The 18,962-nt window shown below is 42.1% G+C and overlaps 1 long non-coding RNA gene across 1 annotated transcript; it reads right to left on the bottom strand.

The window, feature by feature from the left end:
* Positions 1–2,084: 2,084 nt before the first annotated feature.
* LOC131506980 (uncharacterized) lies at positions 2,085–8,346 on the bottom strand. Its single transcript, XR_009259255.1, has 2 exons — positions 6,423–8,346; positions 2,085–6,136 (listed from the first exon to the last, which is right to left on the bottom strand). It is a non-coding gene; the product is annotated as an uncharacterized LOC131506980 (long non-coding RNA).
* Positions 8,347–18,962: the final 10,616 nt, after the last annotated feature.

Here is an 18,962-nt window from a genome sequence, read left to right as displayed (position 1 = left end):
TTTGCAAGATGAAAATAGTTCTGGAGATGGGTGGTGGTGATGGTTGCATAACAGAGCGAATGGACTTAATGTCACTCAACCGGTATATTTAAAAATGGTTAAGGGGCGCCTGGGTGGCTCAGTCAGTTGAGCGTCCGACTTCGGCTCAGGTCATGATCTCGCGGTCCGTGGGTTCGAGCCCCGCGTCGGACTCTGTGCTGACAGCTCAGAGCCTGGAGCCTGTTTCAGATTCTGTGTCTCCCTCTTTCTCTGACCCTCCCCTGTTCATGCTCTCTCTCTGTCTCAAAAATAAATAAATGTTAAAAAAATAAAATAAAATAAAAATGGTTAAGATGGCAAGTTTTAAGTTATGTGTATTTTATCAGAATGAAAAACATAAAAATAAACAATAATATATCAATAATATATATTGATAAATATCAATAATATATATTGATAACTTTATCTCAACATGATTGACATTTCTGGAATCTTAGGCATTTTATTTTATGCATTTAAAAATATTATTCTGTAAGGGAAGGGAAGCAAAAACAATGGAAAATAGGGAGGGAACAAAACATAAAAGACTCTTAAATATAGGCAACAAACAGGGCGCCTGGGTGGCTCAGTCAGTTAGGCGTCTGACTTCGGCTCAGGTCATGATCTCTCAGTTCATGAGTTCAAGCCCCATGTCGGGCTCTGTGCTGACAGCTGGATCCTGGAGCCTGCTTCAGATTCTGTGTCTCCCCCTCTCTCTGTTCCTCTCATGCTCCTTCTCTGCCTCTCGATAATAAGTAAATGTTAAAAAATTAAAAAAAAAAAACAACTACACAGAACAGAGGGTTGCTGGAGGGGTAGTGGGAGCGGGGATGGGCTCAATGGGTAAGGGACATCAAGGAATCTATTCCTGAAATCATTGTTGCACTATGTGCTAACTAACTTGGATGTAAATTAAAAAATTAATTAACCCGAAAAAAATTATTCTAGAAGAGGTCAACAAGCTTTACAAGAATGCCAAAAGGACCCATGACACAAGAAGATTAAAAACTTAAAAAATTCAGAAGCGTTTTTCAGTTTTGAAATTCCGTAATCCTCTGCAATGGAAAAGGAAGCAAGAGAAAAATTGTTATTTCATAAAATGGATGACTATAGCTATACATAGGAATAGTTAAACCTTCACTATACATTAATGGTTTTTCTTAATAAAATTTTTAAGCTGGATTCAGAAATATTGAAAATGTTCTTTAAATTCCAAGTAAGAGCAATCATATTATATATAGGCTGCCTTTTTCTTCAAAATACTCACCTTGAGACTCTTATCAGGTATTCTATGAATTATTTTAAATATTGATTATAACTCATCAAGTCAGGGGTTTTCCAACATTTACCAAGATACTATAGCAGACTTTTGTATCATTTTGCATATAGGAGAAAAGATCTCTTTCTACTTTCTTAATATCTTGACTTCAAATGGGGAGAGGAAAGTATCTCAGATCTTTAAGGCACTTTATCTGCTCGGACCCTCCTGGATATAGGAACCGGGTATGTTTGATCCAGCCTCCCATTCCCTGCCCTAATTGGTCCCCCCACAGGAGGGAGGGGCAGTTTAGGCAAAAGGTCAGAAGGAATCTCCTTCTTCAGGGAGAAGCAAAGACCTCTTTCTCCATTCTGTTTCCCTTACCTGATCCCCAAGTTTTGTCTAATTACCTAAGCTGTAAGTAGGTCATTCTCAGTTGTAAAGGATTTGTATATAAACTGTTAAATAGTATGCCATTTGTATAAACTGCATGTCCTACAGAATGACTTCATAAGCATCATTTCAGTGGTCCTTAACCAATGTGACTTTGTCCTCCAAGGGAGACATCTTTGGTTTTCAGGACTGGAGGGTAGGGGCATGCTGCTGGCATGTGGTAGATAGGGGGCAGGGCCAGGGATGCTGCAATGCACAAAACAGATCCCCACAACAACTGTCGGGCTCAGAGCGACATAATGTCAGGGTTGAGAAATCCTGTTCTACCTGGTTTTGTTCAGAAGAAAATAATTCCCGGATGTCTCTTGAGAACCATCTTAGATGAGGGATGGTGGCAAGAGAGGAGAACGTCAAATCATGTTGAGTACTTTGGGCTTTATTTATGAGTACTTTAAAAAAAAAAAACGATTTTATTTTTAAGTAATCTCTACACCCAACGTGGGATTTGAACTCACAACCCTGAGATCAAGAGTTCAATGGTTTACCAACTGAGCCAGCGAGGTGCCCCTACTTATGAGTACTTTTAATGCTCACATACCCATGTGTTTTAGGTATTTTCTCGATTTGCGCAAGTGAAGCAATAGGCTCCATAAACAAGTCTCTCATTCGGGTCATAAAGCGACAGAACTAGTCTGGCCCTGAAGCCTCTGTGCTGTCTGTTATGTGGGCTGTAAGTACTGAAAATTCAGCTAGCGTGTAACAGGATGAACCTACTCTTTATTAAGCCTTCCATGCTGTGGATGGAGACATAGGGGCTCATACAATACTCTTTCTAGCCCAATTCTTTGTTGCTAAAGCACTATACAAAAGCAGTATTACATTGTTCTGGGGAGTAGAAATGAATTGAGGAGAAACAATGAATCCTCATGAAACTACTAAATAACAGCGCACTATATTATAGCCCAGCAGATTGAATTGAAATGATAGCTCAGTATACTGACAAGTGTTGAATTTGCTTGGCATCAACAGTGAGTGCCATTGGAGTTGAGAAGGGGACCCGGTGTTTTTTGGAGTGGACAGCAAGGCTTCATGGAAACAGTGAGAACTGAGCTTTCAGAGACCATAGGAGGAATGAAAGAATCAAATTTGTTTTCGAGAAGCAAACTATGGAAGCAGTGGGTAGGTCTCCACGAGGCAAGACCAGCGGCTAGAAGACAACTTATGAGACCAGAGAGATAGTCAAGGCCGGAGAGGGCGAGAGTCTGAAGCTTGCAAACTGCTGCAGGGATGGAAGGACGCCCCAATCGAGTAGTGATGGAGAAGATGATAGTAAAAGAAATAAAAAAATACCAACTGAGATTCATAAAACAATTACTATATGCTAGGCACTGTTCTAAGGAAGTGATGGGAATTATTTTATTAATTCGTTCAATAAATAGCTGAGTTTCTGCTATATCACAGACACAGATCCAGAGATAGCAGTGAATAAAACCAACAAAAATCCTTGCCCTCATAGAGCTTATATTCTACTTGGGGAGACAGACAATAAAAAAGCTAAATTAAAAAATTTAGTTAGTTAGATAGTGCTAAGAGCTAAAGGGAAAAAATAATGCAGGAAAAGGGAAAATGCAGTGTTGAGGAGGGGTGTAAAAATCTTAGATAGCAGAGTCCATAAAGACCTCAATAAAAGGTGAGATTTGAATAGACCTAAAGGAATGAGGGACCTAGCCACAAAGGCATCTAGGGAAGAGTCTTCCATGCAGAGAGAATAGCAGGTGCAAAGTCCCGGAGGCAGGAGCATACGTGATAAGTTCCAGTAGCAGTGGGAAGGTTGGTTTGGCCAGTCTCAGGTGAAGGAGGGGAAGAGAAATTACGAAAGTGGTAAAAGCAATAATAGGGTCCCAGTCTCATGGGACCTTGAAAGCCATGATAAGAACTTTGGTTTTTACTCCAAGTGACTGTCACTGGAACATGCTGAGCAGAAGAGTGACATGATGTAACTTGAATTTTTTCTGATTTTTGAGACTAGATTGCAGAAACAAGGGCAGGATCAGAGAAACCACTAGTGCTGTAATCCAGGAGAGAGACGATGGTGGCTCCAAACACAGTGGTTGCAATGCAGGTGATGAGAAGTGATCAGTTTCCGATTACAGTTGAAGATACACAAAGTCTATAAAATTTGCTAATGGATCAGATATAGTGTGTGTGTGTGTGTGTGTGTGTGTGTGTGTGTATGTACACGATTGAGAGAGAGACACCAAGGGTATTTCTAATGGTTTTGGCTGAGCAGCTGGAAAAAAAATGGAATTGGCCTTAACTGACATGGAGAAGATTGTGGGAGGAGCAAGCTATTTTTGCAGGGAGGTAGACATTGGGAGTTCAGTTTGGGACCTGTTAGATTAGAGATGTCAAGTTGGCAGCTGGATAATTTGGGCTGGACTTCAGAGGAGTGGTCTGCATTGGAGATATAAAAATGCAGGAATGATCAGCATGTAGGTGATGTTTAAAGCCATGAGACTGGGTGAGATCGGCTAAGGAGCGAATAGGTAGAAAAATGAAAGGGTCCCAGGACTAACCACTGGGCCTGCTGACATTCAGAGGTTGTAGAATTGAAGAAGAAGAAGAAGAAGCTATTACAGGACAGAAAGATGGAGCAGCCGGAAAGGCGGGAGAAAGACCAGGCAAGCGTGCTGTCCTGAAAGCCAAGTGAAGAAAGTGTTCCAAGGAGAAGAGAGTCAAGAAGCCGTACAATGCTGCTGATAGATCAAGTTAGATGAGGGTTGGGAAATAATTAATGGATTTATCAATACGGGGTCATGAGTACTATGTCAAGAGCAGTTTCTGAGTGGAGATTCAAGCAATAATAGGAGGAGAGAAGTTGATTCTGTGAGTGTAGACCATTCTCTCTGGGAGTTTTGCTTTAGAGAATGAGGGGAATACAGCAGTGCAAGATGGGGAGCTGGGGTCAAGGGAGGTTTTTCTTAAGACAGGAGAGACAACAGCATGTGTGTAGGCTGATGGAAATGACCTTGTGGAGACCGAGAAACTGATGAAGAAAGGGGGGAGAATTTAGTAGTGAGAGGGGTGGGCTCTAAGACGCTGGAAGTGAGTTGATCTTAACATAGAGCTAAGTTCAGCTATAGAAGCAGGACAGCACTAGGAGAATACAAGCATAGATAGATGCTTCACATTTAAATTAGTTAAACATTAAATAAAATTTATAACCTGTTTCCTTCTGTTGCACTAGTCACATTTCAGGTGTTTAGCAACCAACCACTTGTGACTAAGGGTATGCCAACAGGACAGAGTAGATTAAACATTTCCATCATGAGCTCCCGAAGTTCCTTTGGCCAGTGCTTGTCTAAGGTAAGGCCGTGGGGGTGAGCAATGGAGGTCCGGTAGGTGGAGGACAGGGTTATTGGAGGAGAAATCAGCGTGTTGGAAAGCTGATCTGTGTGTCCTTTGAGATGGCAAGACTCAAGACGGGATGATTCTGGGGAAAGTGAAGGTGAGACAGATATCAAAATAATCAAAATGTGGTAACAATGACTGGAGCCTGGTCTAGAGGTAGCAACAAGGAGCAAAAAGAGCTCCATCCCACCTCCAGCCCCATGGAAGAGATCCAACCACCACTGCAGAGGCTGCAGGGGAAGCAGTGTCCCTAGGGGACAGAGCCAAGTTTCAGTTAGGGAGGTGAAAGGAATACTCCGAGGAGATAGAATGAAAGGAAGATTCTGCCGATGACTGACCCAAGTTCCAGAGGGCCGGAGATAGGGAGGAATGCCAGATGAGGTCAGGAAATAGGGTGGGCATTAGACTCCCAGGGATGAGAGGTCACCTGGGGGTCTCATGGGGAGGGACATCAGTGAGGATAGGGGACATGGTGAGGTCAGCCCTGATGTTCACATGGCAGATTGGGAGGGACTGAGGGATCTTGACAGGAGCTATACGTGTTCTGGGATCCCCCTGGATGGCTGCTGGGAGAGGCGTGATTCTGGCACAGGGGTGGCCTCTTCTGGCTGCTGCCTAAAGGTAGCCTTATCTGATCTCCACAACACAGGGAAGGGAGTACGGCTATTATTCCAATTGCACAGAAGGCAGGTAGGATGTAAAATCAACAGGACTTGGTGAATGGAGGGCCTTAATTTGCAGGTTGAATCTGGTCTTAATTACCAGTGGGGAAGTTAAGAAGGGAGTCTATTTGGATGTGAAATTGGAGGAGGTGAAGGGTCTGGGAAGCAGATTCTCCAATTCCCATTTAGCAGGCTTTGAGTGGCAGGTGCAGACAGGGAAGATTGATAAATGGAAGGGAGTTGAAGATGCTCAGAAATACAGAAGTAGTCTTGGCTCATGTGTCTGGGCAGGAGAGGTTGATTTGGAAGTCAGCAGGCCAGGCAGAGCAGATTTCTCAGTCCTAGGTCTTCTCAGGTAGAGGTCTTACTACCACAGGGAAAGCAGAATTGTTTTCTAGGGGTGAGAAACAAGAAGAGATTAGAAGCAGATTTCAATTTAAGAACTTGACAAAATCCCAGCTGCTGCCCTCAAACTATCCGTATAATATCTTTTCCCTTGCCGTGTTCTGAAGGATTTTTTCTCAATTTTATTGCTGATGTAAGGCTTATGCTTTTGAAATATTGCTTTAACAGTGACCTCTAGTGTTACAATGAGATCTCTGCTAACCGATGAGGCGGGCTGCAAACAAAAATTCCTTAACCTAAGCATCATTGCATAGATTCATTTTGCCAGAAGGTACCTTAATAAATTATTCAATCCATCCTTCTGTCTTTGGGGAGGACATCGCTTGGACAATTCCAGGTCACTTCCCTTCAAGGCAGATGTAATGGAGTTTGAGAAAGTTCAGAGAATTGCAACTAGAGTAAACAGGGAAAGAGATGTATTTTCTAGTGAGAATACATTTTTTTTTTAGATAAAAAAGAAGACACTGCAGACTAGAAAGTGGGTGAGTCTAAAACGCTGAGCTAATAGAACAAACAAATCTCCAAGTGCAAGATCTAAGAGGCACCTCTTTGAAACTATGTCAAGGTCGCTTTAGCATAATATTGGCCACCACTTTGGGGCATTTGCTCTGTGCCAAGTATGCTGACAGTCCCCTTAAGGTAAGAACCTTTATTATCTCCATTTTACAGATAAGGAAATCAATGTAAAGCAATCAACTAATTAACCAGGGCAGCACAACTGGAAGGGGGCAAAATCAGGATGGGAACATAGAATTTTCCACTTCCATGTCTGTGCCCCTAACCTGTAAATGCAACAATCCTTTAATAAGCAAGAATGCTAATTTAGATAGAGGATGGCCATGAATCAGTAAATTGACAAATCTCAAAATTTAAGTTTGTTCAAGAAAAGTGTGGATGTGGACATGGCAGTTTGGGAACATAGGGGATCTTTTTGGGAATGGGAGGTTGGTTCCCTTTCCTTTCCCACGCGGAGCTCCTCAGTCCTAGAAAACCTCTGATCTGCCCCCTGAGTGCTGATTCTCATGTCCTTACTGCATACCAAATCTATGGACCTTCGGGGAAGAAACCCCAAGCAGATTGAGCCAGGCATTCAATCTTTGAAAATCCTCACCAGCAGAGAAAAAGTCTTTATGGCTAATCTAAATCCCTCTTGTTGACGCCCATTTTCTTGTATTCTGTCATCAGTGAAGATGGAAAGAGTTGACCATAATCCTGTCTAACCTTTTCTGTAGGTAAGCACTGTTGTTAAGTCACTCTCCAGCCTTCTGGTCTATCTGCCTTCACGATACATAGTCTTCATCCTTTTGACTATCTCCATAGGTCTTGTCTCTCTCGAGGCTTTAATGCCTCCTATGGGAGCATTTCCAACCTTAAAGAGATGTTTGTGCTTGTGTATTTAATAAATCATAAAATGTCTTCCTCCATAACATTCATACAATGTTTCTCATTTTCAAAGGACTCCCATATACCTTATTTTGCTTGATTCTCACTTGTTTGTCCTTGTTTGACAGAATTGCAAGTGAGGCTCTGGAAAGTGACATGATTTGCCCAACGTCCCCTAAGGGAATAGTGGAAAAAATAACAAGGTTGTCAAGAAAAGACAGTGCATGGTATTTGATGACTCAGGAAGTTAGAGACAACTTTTTAGAAGGCTTGTAAGGGCTGAAAAATAATCCTCTCTGCCTTTTCTGTTCATTTTAGTAGCTATCAGCATCTAGTAATACAAATATCCACCAAACTAAACAGAACAAAAGTACAACCTCCCTTTCTGGTCTTCTTCGGGGCTTTCATTTTATAACCGGAACCCACACCTCTCCTTCAACTTCTGGGACTTCAGTAGCTGGCAGCTCAGTGCCACCTAATTATTATTATGGTGCCAGTCATCCTATGTGTATCAACTCATGTAATCTTCACAATGAACCTATGAGTTAGGGGTTATTTTTACCTCTTGTTTTACAGATGAGAAAACAAGTACAGAAAAATTAAATAATTTGCTCAAGGTCATACAGGTAGTCCTGGTGAATATAAAGGTAACATTTATGTAAAACTCATCTGAATTCTGGGCCACCTGGGTGGCTCAGTTGGTTTAAGTGTCCAACTCTTGATTTTGACTCAGGTCATGATCTCGCGGTTTGATTCATAGGGCCCTGGGCTGACAGCGCGAAGCTTGCTTGGGATTCTCTCCTTTCTTTTTGCCTTTCTCTGTCTCTCTCTCTCTCTCTCAAAATAAATAACTAAACATTAACAACAACAAAAAAAGTCATCTAGGGCACCTGGGTGGCTTAGTCAGTTAAGAGTCCAGTCATGATCTTGAGGTCCGTTGGTTCGAGCCCCGCATTGGGCTGCAACTCAGAGCCTGGAGCCTGCTTCAGATTCTGTGTCTCCCTCTTTCTCTGCCCCTCCCTGGCTTGTGTTCTCTCTCTCTCTCTCTCTCTCTCTCTCTCTCTCAAAAATAAACCTAAAAAAAATTTTTTTAAGTCATCTAAATTCTGCAATTCAGCAGTGAGTATTCATTACAGACTATGACCCATAATAATGCTGTAGGTAGGCAGGACAAATATGCTTCCTCTGATGCATGAAGAATTTAGATCTCAAAGAGTTAAATTGTTCAGTATTGGTGGCACCGTAAGGCAGGGCTCATATCCTTGGACACCCATCAGTGTGGCCATATTAGTTGTTAAAATGATAAATTGTTCTATACAAGTTGGCAACGGCTACTGCCCGAGCTCCCTGAGAATCCCCATCACCCCTGCTGCCCGCGCCCCTCTCCTGCAAGCCCTCCAGAACTCCCTGTAGCCTGGAAACTCCAGAGAGCCCCTGCACCAGAGGTAGCTTTGCTCAGCCTCAGCAGGCTGCCTTTGGGAACAAGCAGAGGCTGGGCAAGGGGCCAGAGAGGACAACCCAGGACAGGGGGCTTTAAGGTATGTCTGCTGCATAGCTGGTTTCATTTCCCTCTGATTATTACCCAAAAGACAAAAATAGGGTGCAGGAAAGGCAGGGAATTATTTTCTCCTCTGTTTCTACATTAGCTGGAGAAACTCCAAGTATCTGAGCAGGGAAACAGATCTTGTCTGCAGTGTGAGGGTGCCCTGAGGAATTTAGAGGGCCAGCATTTGGGGAGAGCCAGAGGGCTGGAAAGGAAGACTAAGGGATTTCCCTCCTTTCTGTTGGTGGATACGTAGTGATATGTATCCCTATGAAACCCTCCAATGCAGTGCTGGGCCCTTAACCTGGTGCTCGGTAAATATTCGTGTACTTTCTTGGCTGATTAAGGTATGATGTTGGCTGTCTTAAAGAGAGCAGTGAGGGTCTGCTTTTAGCCTTGAATTTAGTAGGGGATTATTATAGCCCCAGAGCAGACATACAGGGGCCAGGGAGGGTCACCAAATACGGAGACATTGTTTTGGTTAAAAAGAGAGAGAGAGAGACTCTGAAATGGGCCAATAATTATAAATACTGGTGGCAAATGCCTGAATGCTGAGGCAAGAAGATGAATAGTAAGAACAGGACTGTCTTAGAAAAGACCTGGACATAACTGATTCTTCCAGAAGTAAATCTACTGGGTTGGTTCTGAGCCTCCTTGGGCCTTACGTGGGGGAAAAGGGCAGCAGACAAAGCACCCAGCTGCCTGCACAAACACACTCAGGGCACAAGGAAGCAAACAGAAGCAAATGCAGGAGAAATGGCACAGGGTTAGAAGTCAAGATGGTGAACGATGACCGACACATGAAGCCTGAGAGCCAGCGAGGAGTTTGTGAAGATGTGTCACGTGGTCCAGAAAGAGGTTCCACACAGAAGCTCCTGCGGAACATAGTAGCCTTGCTGCTGCAGGCTCTGGAAGAAAGAGAAGAGAGTCATAAAAAGGAAAAGATGTTTGCATTACTTTCCCAGCTCTGTCAGCACTCTGTGACTTAAAACAACAAAACTTTATTCTCTCACAGTCCTGGAGGCTGGGAATCCAAAATCAAAGGGCTGGCAGGGCCCTGCGTCCTCTAAAGGCTCTAAGGGAGGATGCTTTTGTTTCTTCCAGCTTCTGGCCATTCCTGGCATTCCTTGGCTTGTGGCTGCATTAACTCCAATCTCTGCCTCTCTTCACACGGCCTCCTTTGCTCTGTGTCTCTTTGTGTCCCTTCTTCTTTTTATAAGAAGACTAATCATTGGATTTAGGGCTGCCCTAAATCCAGGAGGATTTCATCTCAAGATCCTTAACAAATTACATCTAATTATGTCTGCAAAGACCCTCTTTTTTTTTTTTTTTATGTTTATTTATTTTTGAGAGAGAGAGAGAGAGAGACACGGAGTGTGAGTGGGGGAGGAGAAGAGAAAGAGGTGGAAACAGAATCTGAATTAGGCTCTAGGCTCTGAGTTGTCAGCACAAAGCCCAATGAGGGGCTCAAACTCATGAACTGTGAGATCATGACCTGAGCTGAAATTGGACACAACCAGCTGAGCCACCCAGGCACCCCTGCAAAGACCCTATTTCTCTTTTTTTTTTAATACTTTTTTATAAATGTTTTTATTTATTGTTGAAGGAGAGACAGAGAGCGAGCAGGGAGGGGCAGAGAGAGAGGGAGACACAGAACCTGAAGCAGGCTCCAGGCTCTGAGCTGTCAGCACAGAGCCTGACATGGGGCTTGAACTCACGAATCGTGAGATCATGAACCGTAAATCCATGTGCCTAAAAGAAGCTCCTAGTCAGTGACTCTTAGCTGAGGCTGGCCTTGGGGGCCTCACCTTAGAGCCTGCAGAGTTTATGGGGAAAGATGCCTTGCTGTGAAAATCCCCTGGACATGTGCTGTTCCATGGTACAGCACGTGGGAGCCACAGTCCTTGAGGATAAGGTAAAGGTCAAATTCGCTTTTGATTGCCAACAATCATTACATAGTTAGCTGTAGTAAGAAAAACAAGTTAATAATAAATAACTTTTCCATCTTATAAATGGATAACTTCCCCCTTTGTCCATTTTCTGCAATGGGCCACACATTGTAGTGGGTTAGATAATGTCCCCCCCAAACTTGTGTTCAATGAAAAATCGTAGAATGTGGATTTATTTTGAAATAGGGTCTTTGAGGGGGGTGCCTGTGTGGCTCAGTTGGTTAGACTCTCAGTTTCAGCTCAGGTCATGATCTCACAGTTCACGAGTTCAAGCCCATGCTGTCAGCTTAGAGCCCAACTTGGTTTTTTCTCTCTCTCTCTCTCTCTCTCTCAAAAAAAAAAAATGTCATTCCAATTTTGTTAACAAATCTGTGAGAAACAGAGTTTAATAGAGAATGATAAAGGTAAAACATGAAAATAAATTGAACATTTATCATCAAACTAACAATTACATACAATGTCATACTGTAAAATAAAATTTCAGGTTGCAATTCTTCTAAACTCAAAAATGTATATGTTCATACAAGTATATTTCATCTGTGTTTGTTGTCAGACTATCAACTGTCCTTTATGCCATGTCCTTTTTACTTTTTGAATGCCAAAATCTTATTTCTTTTATGAAATAATAGTTAAAATAGATTTCTACCTCAGGAAATATAAAGGGGGAAACTTTGTGTTGGTTCCATACTTTAAGAAAACATTTACTGAACATATTTTATATTTCAGTGATTTATTAGTGAATTGCTTTGAAACAAAGAATGATTACAGAAATAGGTTCCAGAATATAAAGGTATTTCACTATAAGAAAACCTGCCATTTAAAAGTCAAACTCAAAGGATACATTTGTTACAATATTATTATCTGTAATGTTTTTAAGAATTTGGACTTGAGAGAGGGTACACCATGGATACCCTTTATACAATAAACTCCTAAAGTGCATTTATAATACGATTTCATTTTATACTTAAAACCAAAATTTCAAGTGTATAGACACTTTGCAAATCAAATTATACCTCCTGTTTTTTCCAGAGGCAGCTGTCAGTAGGCAAGGTATTCCACACTTTTTTTTTTAAGTTTATTTATTTATTTTGGGAGAGAGAAAGGGAGGGGCAGAGAGAGAAGAAGAGAGAGAATCCCAAGCAGACTCCGCACAGTCAGTGGGGAGTCTGACGAGGGGCTCAAACTCATGAACCGTGAAATCATGTTCTGAGTGGAAATCAAGAGTCCAATGCTTAACCAACTGAGCCACCTGGGCGCTCCTCCCTGCCCCCATAAACACTTTCAGATCAGGCAGGTAGAATGACTGCAAAGGTAGGAGCCATAGCCCGGTCATTCTGCCCAGGACAATGGCTTTTCTTTTTCCTGGGCCTTACTCTGATTGACAATCATGTGACAAAAAATGATAGTAATGGCAGAGTCATTAGATCGTTATTACAATAGCTTTCAATTGTCAGAAGACCTGTCTTCCTTCAGATGGAAACTCTCACCCCTGTTATTTATTTATTTATTTATTTATTTATTTATTTATTTATTTATTTTTAATTTTTTTTTTTTTTAACGTTTATTTATTTTTGAGACAGGGAGAGACAGAACATGAACAGGGGAGGGTCAGAGAGAGGGAGACACAGAATCTGAAACAGGCTCCAGGCTCTGAGCTGTCAGCACAGAGCCCGACGCGGGGCTCGAACTCACGGACCGTGAGATCATGACCTGAGCCAAAGTCGGCCGCTTAACCGACTGAGCCACCCAGGCGCCCCATCACCCCTGTTATTTAAAGGAAGTATTGGGGCGCCTGGGTGGCGCAGTCGGTTAAGCGTCCGACTTCAGCCAGGTCACGATCTCGCGGTCCGTGAGTTCGAGCCCCGCGTCAGGCTCTGGGCTGATGGCTCGGAGCCTGGAGCCTGTTTCCGATTCTGTGTCTCCCTCTCTCTCTGCCCCTCCCCCGTTCATGCTCTGTCTCTCTCTGTCCCAAAAATAAAAATAAAAAACGTTGAAAAAAAAATTTAAAAAAAAAAATAAATAAATAAAGGAAGTATTGAGTACCCCCATCCTCCGTCCAAAGTGCTCCAGGAGGGTGGCTGAAGTCTAATCATGTTTTGTCTTCATTACCTCCTTGATGTTTCTCTTGTACAATTGCTTCTGTGCTTCCCTCCCTGTACATTCAGGGGGAAAAGGCAAAAGTTTCAGATGCCTTACTAGGAGCTGGTTTTGTCAGCCACTTATAATTATAAAAGCACCATGTCAAGTTGTCTTCCAATCTTTGTGAACATTTTGAGCTTTCAGAAACCAAGGTCATCACATTTAACATGTTTCTGAATTACAACCAGAGGCCTTGTTTACCCATATCCAGTATAAAGTCATAGTATAAGAAATATGCAGGTAACGGGACTGACTTACCTTCTAGTTGACTCTCATGGAAAGTTAACCGTACACTTATACATATGGGTGTGGGTATATGCGTATCCCTGGCTGAGTCCCAATGACACTTTTTGTTTGCCTCCATGGAGATACATAGTTTAACATCATGCATCAAATTGCTTCAGCCGGGCAATTCCAGAGAAGGAGCTGGCACAGACACACAAGGACAGCATAGTCTAAAAAGATGAAAACACTTATCAGTTTCTTCTGGGTCTTTCTTGTGCTTCTGCAATTCATACATAAAATATATTACGTCCTTGGAAACGTCCTTCTTCCCCTCTCCCCTTCTCCCATCATGTCAGAGTCTAATATATCATACTGCAAGCCAGATAGAAGCATCCTTTTGGATCGAGCTGGCCAGTAAATTAACTTATGCTAAACGGCTGTCTGCCCGTGACTGTCAGCCCTATCATCCTTGCCTGTCTTCTTTTCCCTTTCCCAGACATTGCATTTCATTGTGGATGACATTTCATTTCATTCTCAATACTATTTCATCTCCTTGCAATGTATGAAATTCTTGAGTGAACAGGATACTCGCTGACCCTTCCGAAACTGACAAGGATACTTGTACACTCCAAATAAGTTCGTAATACAACACTGTTTGGCTTCCCTTCCAGTTTCTTCCAAACTAGTCTATAGTTTGGAGACCAAGTTCTTAAAAAACATCACCTATCCGACCTGAGCTTCACTTTCAAAACTGGACTTAATCCTTCATTATAGACACCTACCTTCAAGGATTTGCAGTCACATGAAGGTGCTTAATGGGCTAGTGAACAAAGGTCTTCTAGGAAAGAGAAATCAACAGAGATTTCCTACGCATTTGCAGTGTGACTTTGGATGTTGGGCTGGTCTCAGAGCCCCCTTAGGAGCACATGATTGCTATGTGCTTTATTGTAATAAGAAGAGATCATTATTCCCAGCACGGTAGCTTTCTGGAGGTCCTCTATAAACATACTGTGGTTCTCAGTTCTCCCTATATCCCTTCAGTCCAGAAACAGGATCACTTTTTCACACAAATATTTATTGAGGTCCTATTAAGTGCCAGGATATCTGTTAAATGCTGAGAATACAGTGCTGACAAAGTAGGTGTGGCTGGTGGTCTGGCTGATGTTTCTTTAGCGCAATTGCTTTTGCGCTTCATACAGTTTGTGGTCTGGTTGAGAAGCTGGATGGAGAAAACTATTAAGGAAAGGGGATGGGAAGCACAGAATGCTGGGGGAACACACAGACAAAGCCCCTATGTGGGTCTGGGGAATTAGGAGAACTTCCTGGAGGAAGCAATAACTGAGCTGAGACCTGAAGGGTGAGTAGGATTTCGAAAAGGGGATAGTGAGGGGACCATGATAAACTCTCCTGTGGATTAAACATTGACTAGGTTTATTGTAGTAATCATTTGCATACACACACACACACACACACACACACACACACACGGCACTCTAAGTATCACAGACATCTTACTGTATTTCATGCTCTTCTGTAACCTGAGATGTAGTTGCCGGTTCTATTACCCAGTCCCTACAAGCTTAGGCTTGTCCACATCCACTCCTGGCATCACAGACCAGGAGCTTCTCGGGGGAAAAAACATCTAACGCCTATAGAGTGATGGTTAGCAAAATGCCAAGAACTAATACTTGTAATGGTTTCTAAACTGGCATGTGACTCATTTCATTGGATTCTTGCAATTTATTATCCTCACTTAACAGATCAAGAAACGGAGGCTCAGAAAAGTTAACTGACTTGACCATAATCACACAACTTGTGAGTGGAAAATCGGGACTCAAATCAAGAATCGAAGAGGTGTTAGTATTTGTAAAATGCTTTGGACGGTGTCTGGATCATAGTACCTGATACACAGGTATGAGTTAAGTAAAAAATGAAAAACGGTAATAGAATAGGCTTTCTGACTCCCAAAACAGCTTTTTCTCTTGATCACAATGGTTTTTCTTGTGTCCTGTGTAGTAGAGTTCTTTGGGGGTTATTAGGGGTCACTTTAGGGACTCTAGGAAAAGGCAAAGAAACTGGGGCTTAAGACCCATCCATCCTACCCTACCCCATGCCCCCAACAAGGGTAGTCCCTGAACAAACAGTAGATTTGCTTGAAGGCTTTCCCGTGGAGAGGAAGGGAGCAGCCTCACCAGTAATACAGCGTGCATGCATTACATAAATACTATCTGAGGGTGGCGGTGATGTTATTGGGAAATTGTAACCTAAATGTAAGAAAGAGAAACAGTAGTTTCTAATTTCCAAGTGCATTATGTCCCACGGGGGAGAATAGGTAATATTAGGTGGATCACAGGCAGAGGTTAACCTTATTTCCTGCGAGGGAAAGACCTGGAACTTTTAAATTTGCGAGGGTTCTATTTAAACCTTAAGCCTTCACTGGCTAACTGTATGAACCTGTTTTATCGTTGGTAATAATGGAGCTGATAAATCGCCTTTACAGGATTGTTAGGACAAGGCCCTTGTTTTCAATGCTGTATTCCTGATGCCTAGAACAGTATCTGGCATATGGTAGGCCCTCGATAAATATTTGTTGAGTGAATTAAATGAAATAATAATTCCGATACTTTCTAGCCCAACATCTGTTTCAGGGAAGAGGCCTTATTTTCTTTCTGGGAACGTGAATCGACGATAAAGACAGAGAATGTGTACTGGGTACTACTCTATGTGTTCATGCATATTAAATCTGTGCCCTTAGGAAAGACATTTAACTTCTGCCTCAGTTTACACATCTGTAAAGTGGAAATAATAATAGTTCTGACCTCACAGCTTTGTTGTGATCATGAAATCAGTTAATTGTCTATAATTCTTAGAACAATTCCTTGTACACAGTAAGCCCTCACTGTGCTTTAACTGTGATCAGTTGTGAAATCTCAAATACTCCATGTTTTACTAATGCGCTCTTCCTCTGAGTTCAATAAATAAAGGTTTTACGAGTTCTGTGATGAGATCGATATAGGCACTAGGAGCGCTTATCAGAGCACACAGAATTTAAGCTGGGCCTTCACTGAATTTTATTGGGCAGAGGGAAGTGGGAAGGGCATTCCTGGAGGAAAAAGATACGTAGCTAGGGATGCAGTTAGAGTTATCCTCTAAAGTTATGCTTAAATTCCAGCTTCAACACTTACTAGTTTCCCCACCTGTAAATCAGGATAATGCCTGCCCAGGGTAATTGCTATTCAACTGTTATATGAAATAATGAACATAAAATTTTTAGCATAGTGCCATGCACACCATAAGCATCCAATATAAGGTAGCTATCATCATCATAGAAGAAATAGACGGGCAGAAACTGATGTTTATGAGACAGTGAGAAAAGTAGCTGATTCTATCCAAGAAATCAGCGAGCCCTGGTTCCTCAGAATATATCATTAATGTGGTTATTTTTGACCTACGTAAAACCTTATTGATAGCACAAATCTGGTTTAAGTGGAGCCTCAAGTTTTAATGGTTTGGATTTGGGGCATGGGGATTGGGAAGTGATTTTGAGCATACTACTTAGGGTAAATGCTATACTTAAATTGGTTAAAGTCACTGAGAAACCGAAATCACTGGAAAGTAAACCAAATAGTAAGTTTTAGTGGAGAGGCGGTTTGTCCTTTCCGCACACCCTTTCCCGCAGACTTCTTTGAAGTCACCTTGTGCTGCTGGGGCAGGCAGCAAGGAGTAACATGAGCCAGATCACTTTCCAGCCACTCCTTCACAGGCTTGATATAAACTTCTAGCTCCCAAAATAATTTTCCTGACCTCAGTGCTCTCTTGGACTCTTGGTGTTCCCTACCTGATCCTCTCATGCTAGCCTACCCCAGAGAGCTTACATTCAAAAGCATGAGCTTAGGTCTGTCTGACTTTTTCTTTCACGTCTACGGCAGGAATTGATACTTTAATGATTGTAAAAGTTTCTCTGTGAAGGTTACATGCCCAAGTAGCACGGAAGGGCATTTTCTCTTTGGGGCTTTATGCGATCAAGGGTGGAGTTTGCTGGCTTCATCTACAAGCTGCACAAGCCCCTAGGTGGTAAATCAAAAGACTCAGCTTCTACAATCTACATTTGGAAGCGTTGTAAACGGACACTCTTCTTTCTTTCTTCTTTCTTTCTTTCTTTCTTTCTTTCTTTCTTTCTTTCTTTTTCTTAAAACTAAGTGTAATTTTTCCTTTCCTGGCTAATATCTGAAGTGGTATAAACAGTTGTTATTTTTTTTTTCAATATATGAAATTTATTGTCAAATTGGTTTCCATACAACACCCAGTGCTCATCCCAAAAGGTGCCCTCCTCAATACCCATCACCCACCCTCCCCTCCCTCCCACCCCCCATCAACCCTCAGCTTGTTCTCAGTTTTTAAGAGTCTCTTATGCTTTGGCTCTCTTCCACTCTAACCTCTTTTTTTTTTTTTTCCTTCCCCTCCCCCATGGGTTTCTGTTAAGTTTCTCAGGATCCACATAAGAGTGAAAACATATGGTATCTGTCTTTCTCTGTATGGCTTATTTCACTTAGCATCACACTCTCCAGTTCCATCCACGTTGCTACAAAGGGCCATATTTCATTCTTTCTCATTGCCACGTAGTACTCCATTGTGTGTATAAACCACAATTTTTTTATCCATTCATCAGTTGATGGACATTTAGGCTCTTTCCATAATTTGGCTATTGTTGAGAGTGCTGCTATAAACATTGGGGTACAAGTGCCCCTATGCATCAGTACTCCTGTATCCCTTGGGTCAATTCCTAGCAGTGCTACTGCTGGGTCATAGGGTAGGTCTATTTTTAATTTTTTGAGGAACCTCCACACTGCTTTCCAGAGTGGCTGCACCAATTTGCATTCTCACCAACGGTGCAAGAGGGTTCCCGTTTCTCCACATCCTCTCCAGCATCTATAGTCTCCTGATTTGTTCATTTTGGCCACTCTGACTGGCGTGAGGTGATATCTGAGTGTGGTTTTGATTTGTATTTCCCTGATGAGGAACGACATTGAGCATCTTTTCATGTGCCTGTTGGCCATCCGGATGTCTTCTTTAGAGAAGTGTCTATTCATGTTTTCTGCCCATTTCTTCACTGGGTTATTTGTTTTTCGGGTGTGGAGTTTGGTGAGCTCTTTATAGATTTGGGATACTAGCCCTTTGTCTGATATGTCATTTGCAAATATCTTTTCCCATTCTGTTGGTTGCCTTTTAGTTTTGTTGGTTGTTTCCTTTGCTGTGCAGAAGCTTTTTATCTTCATGAGGTCCCAGTAGTTCATTTTTGCTTTTAATTCCCTTGCCTTTGGGGATGTGTCAAGTAAGAGATTGCTACGGCTGAGGTCAGAGAGGTCTTTTCCTGCTTTCTCCTCTAGGGTTTTGATGGTTTCCTGTCTCACATTCAGGTCCTTTATCCATTTTGAGTTTATTTTTGTGAATGGTGTGAGAAAGTGGTCTAGTTTCAACCTTCTGCATGTTGCTGTCCAGTTTTCCCAGTACCATTTGTTAAAGAGACTGTCTTTTTTCCATTGGATGTTCTTTCCTGCTTTGTCAAAGATTAGTTG

Source organism: Neofelis nebulosa, chromosome 3 (genome assembly GCF_028018385.1).
Source record: "Neofelis nebulosa isolate mNeoNeb1 chromosome 3, mNeoNeb1.pri, whole genome shotgun sequence".
Lineage (NCBI taxonomy): Eukaryota > Metazoa > Chordata > Mammalia > Carnivora > Felidae > Neofelis > Neofelis nebulosa.
The sequence above is the reverse complement of the archived record's forward strand: the minus strand, read 5'-3'. Positions and strand labels throughout refer to the sequence as shown.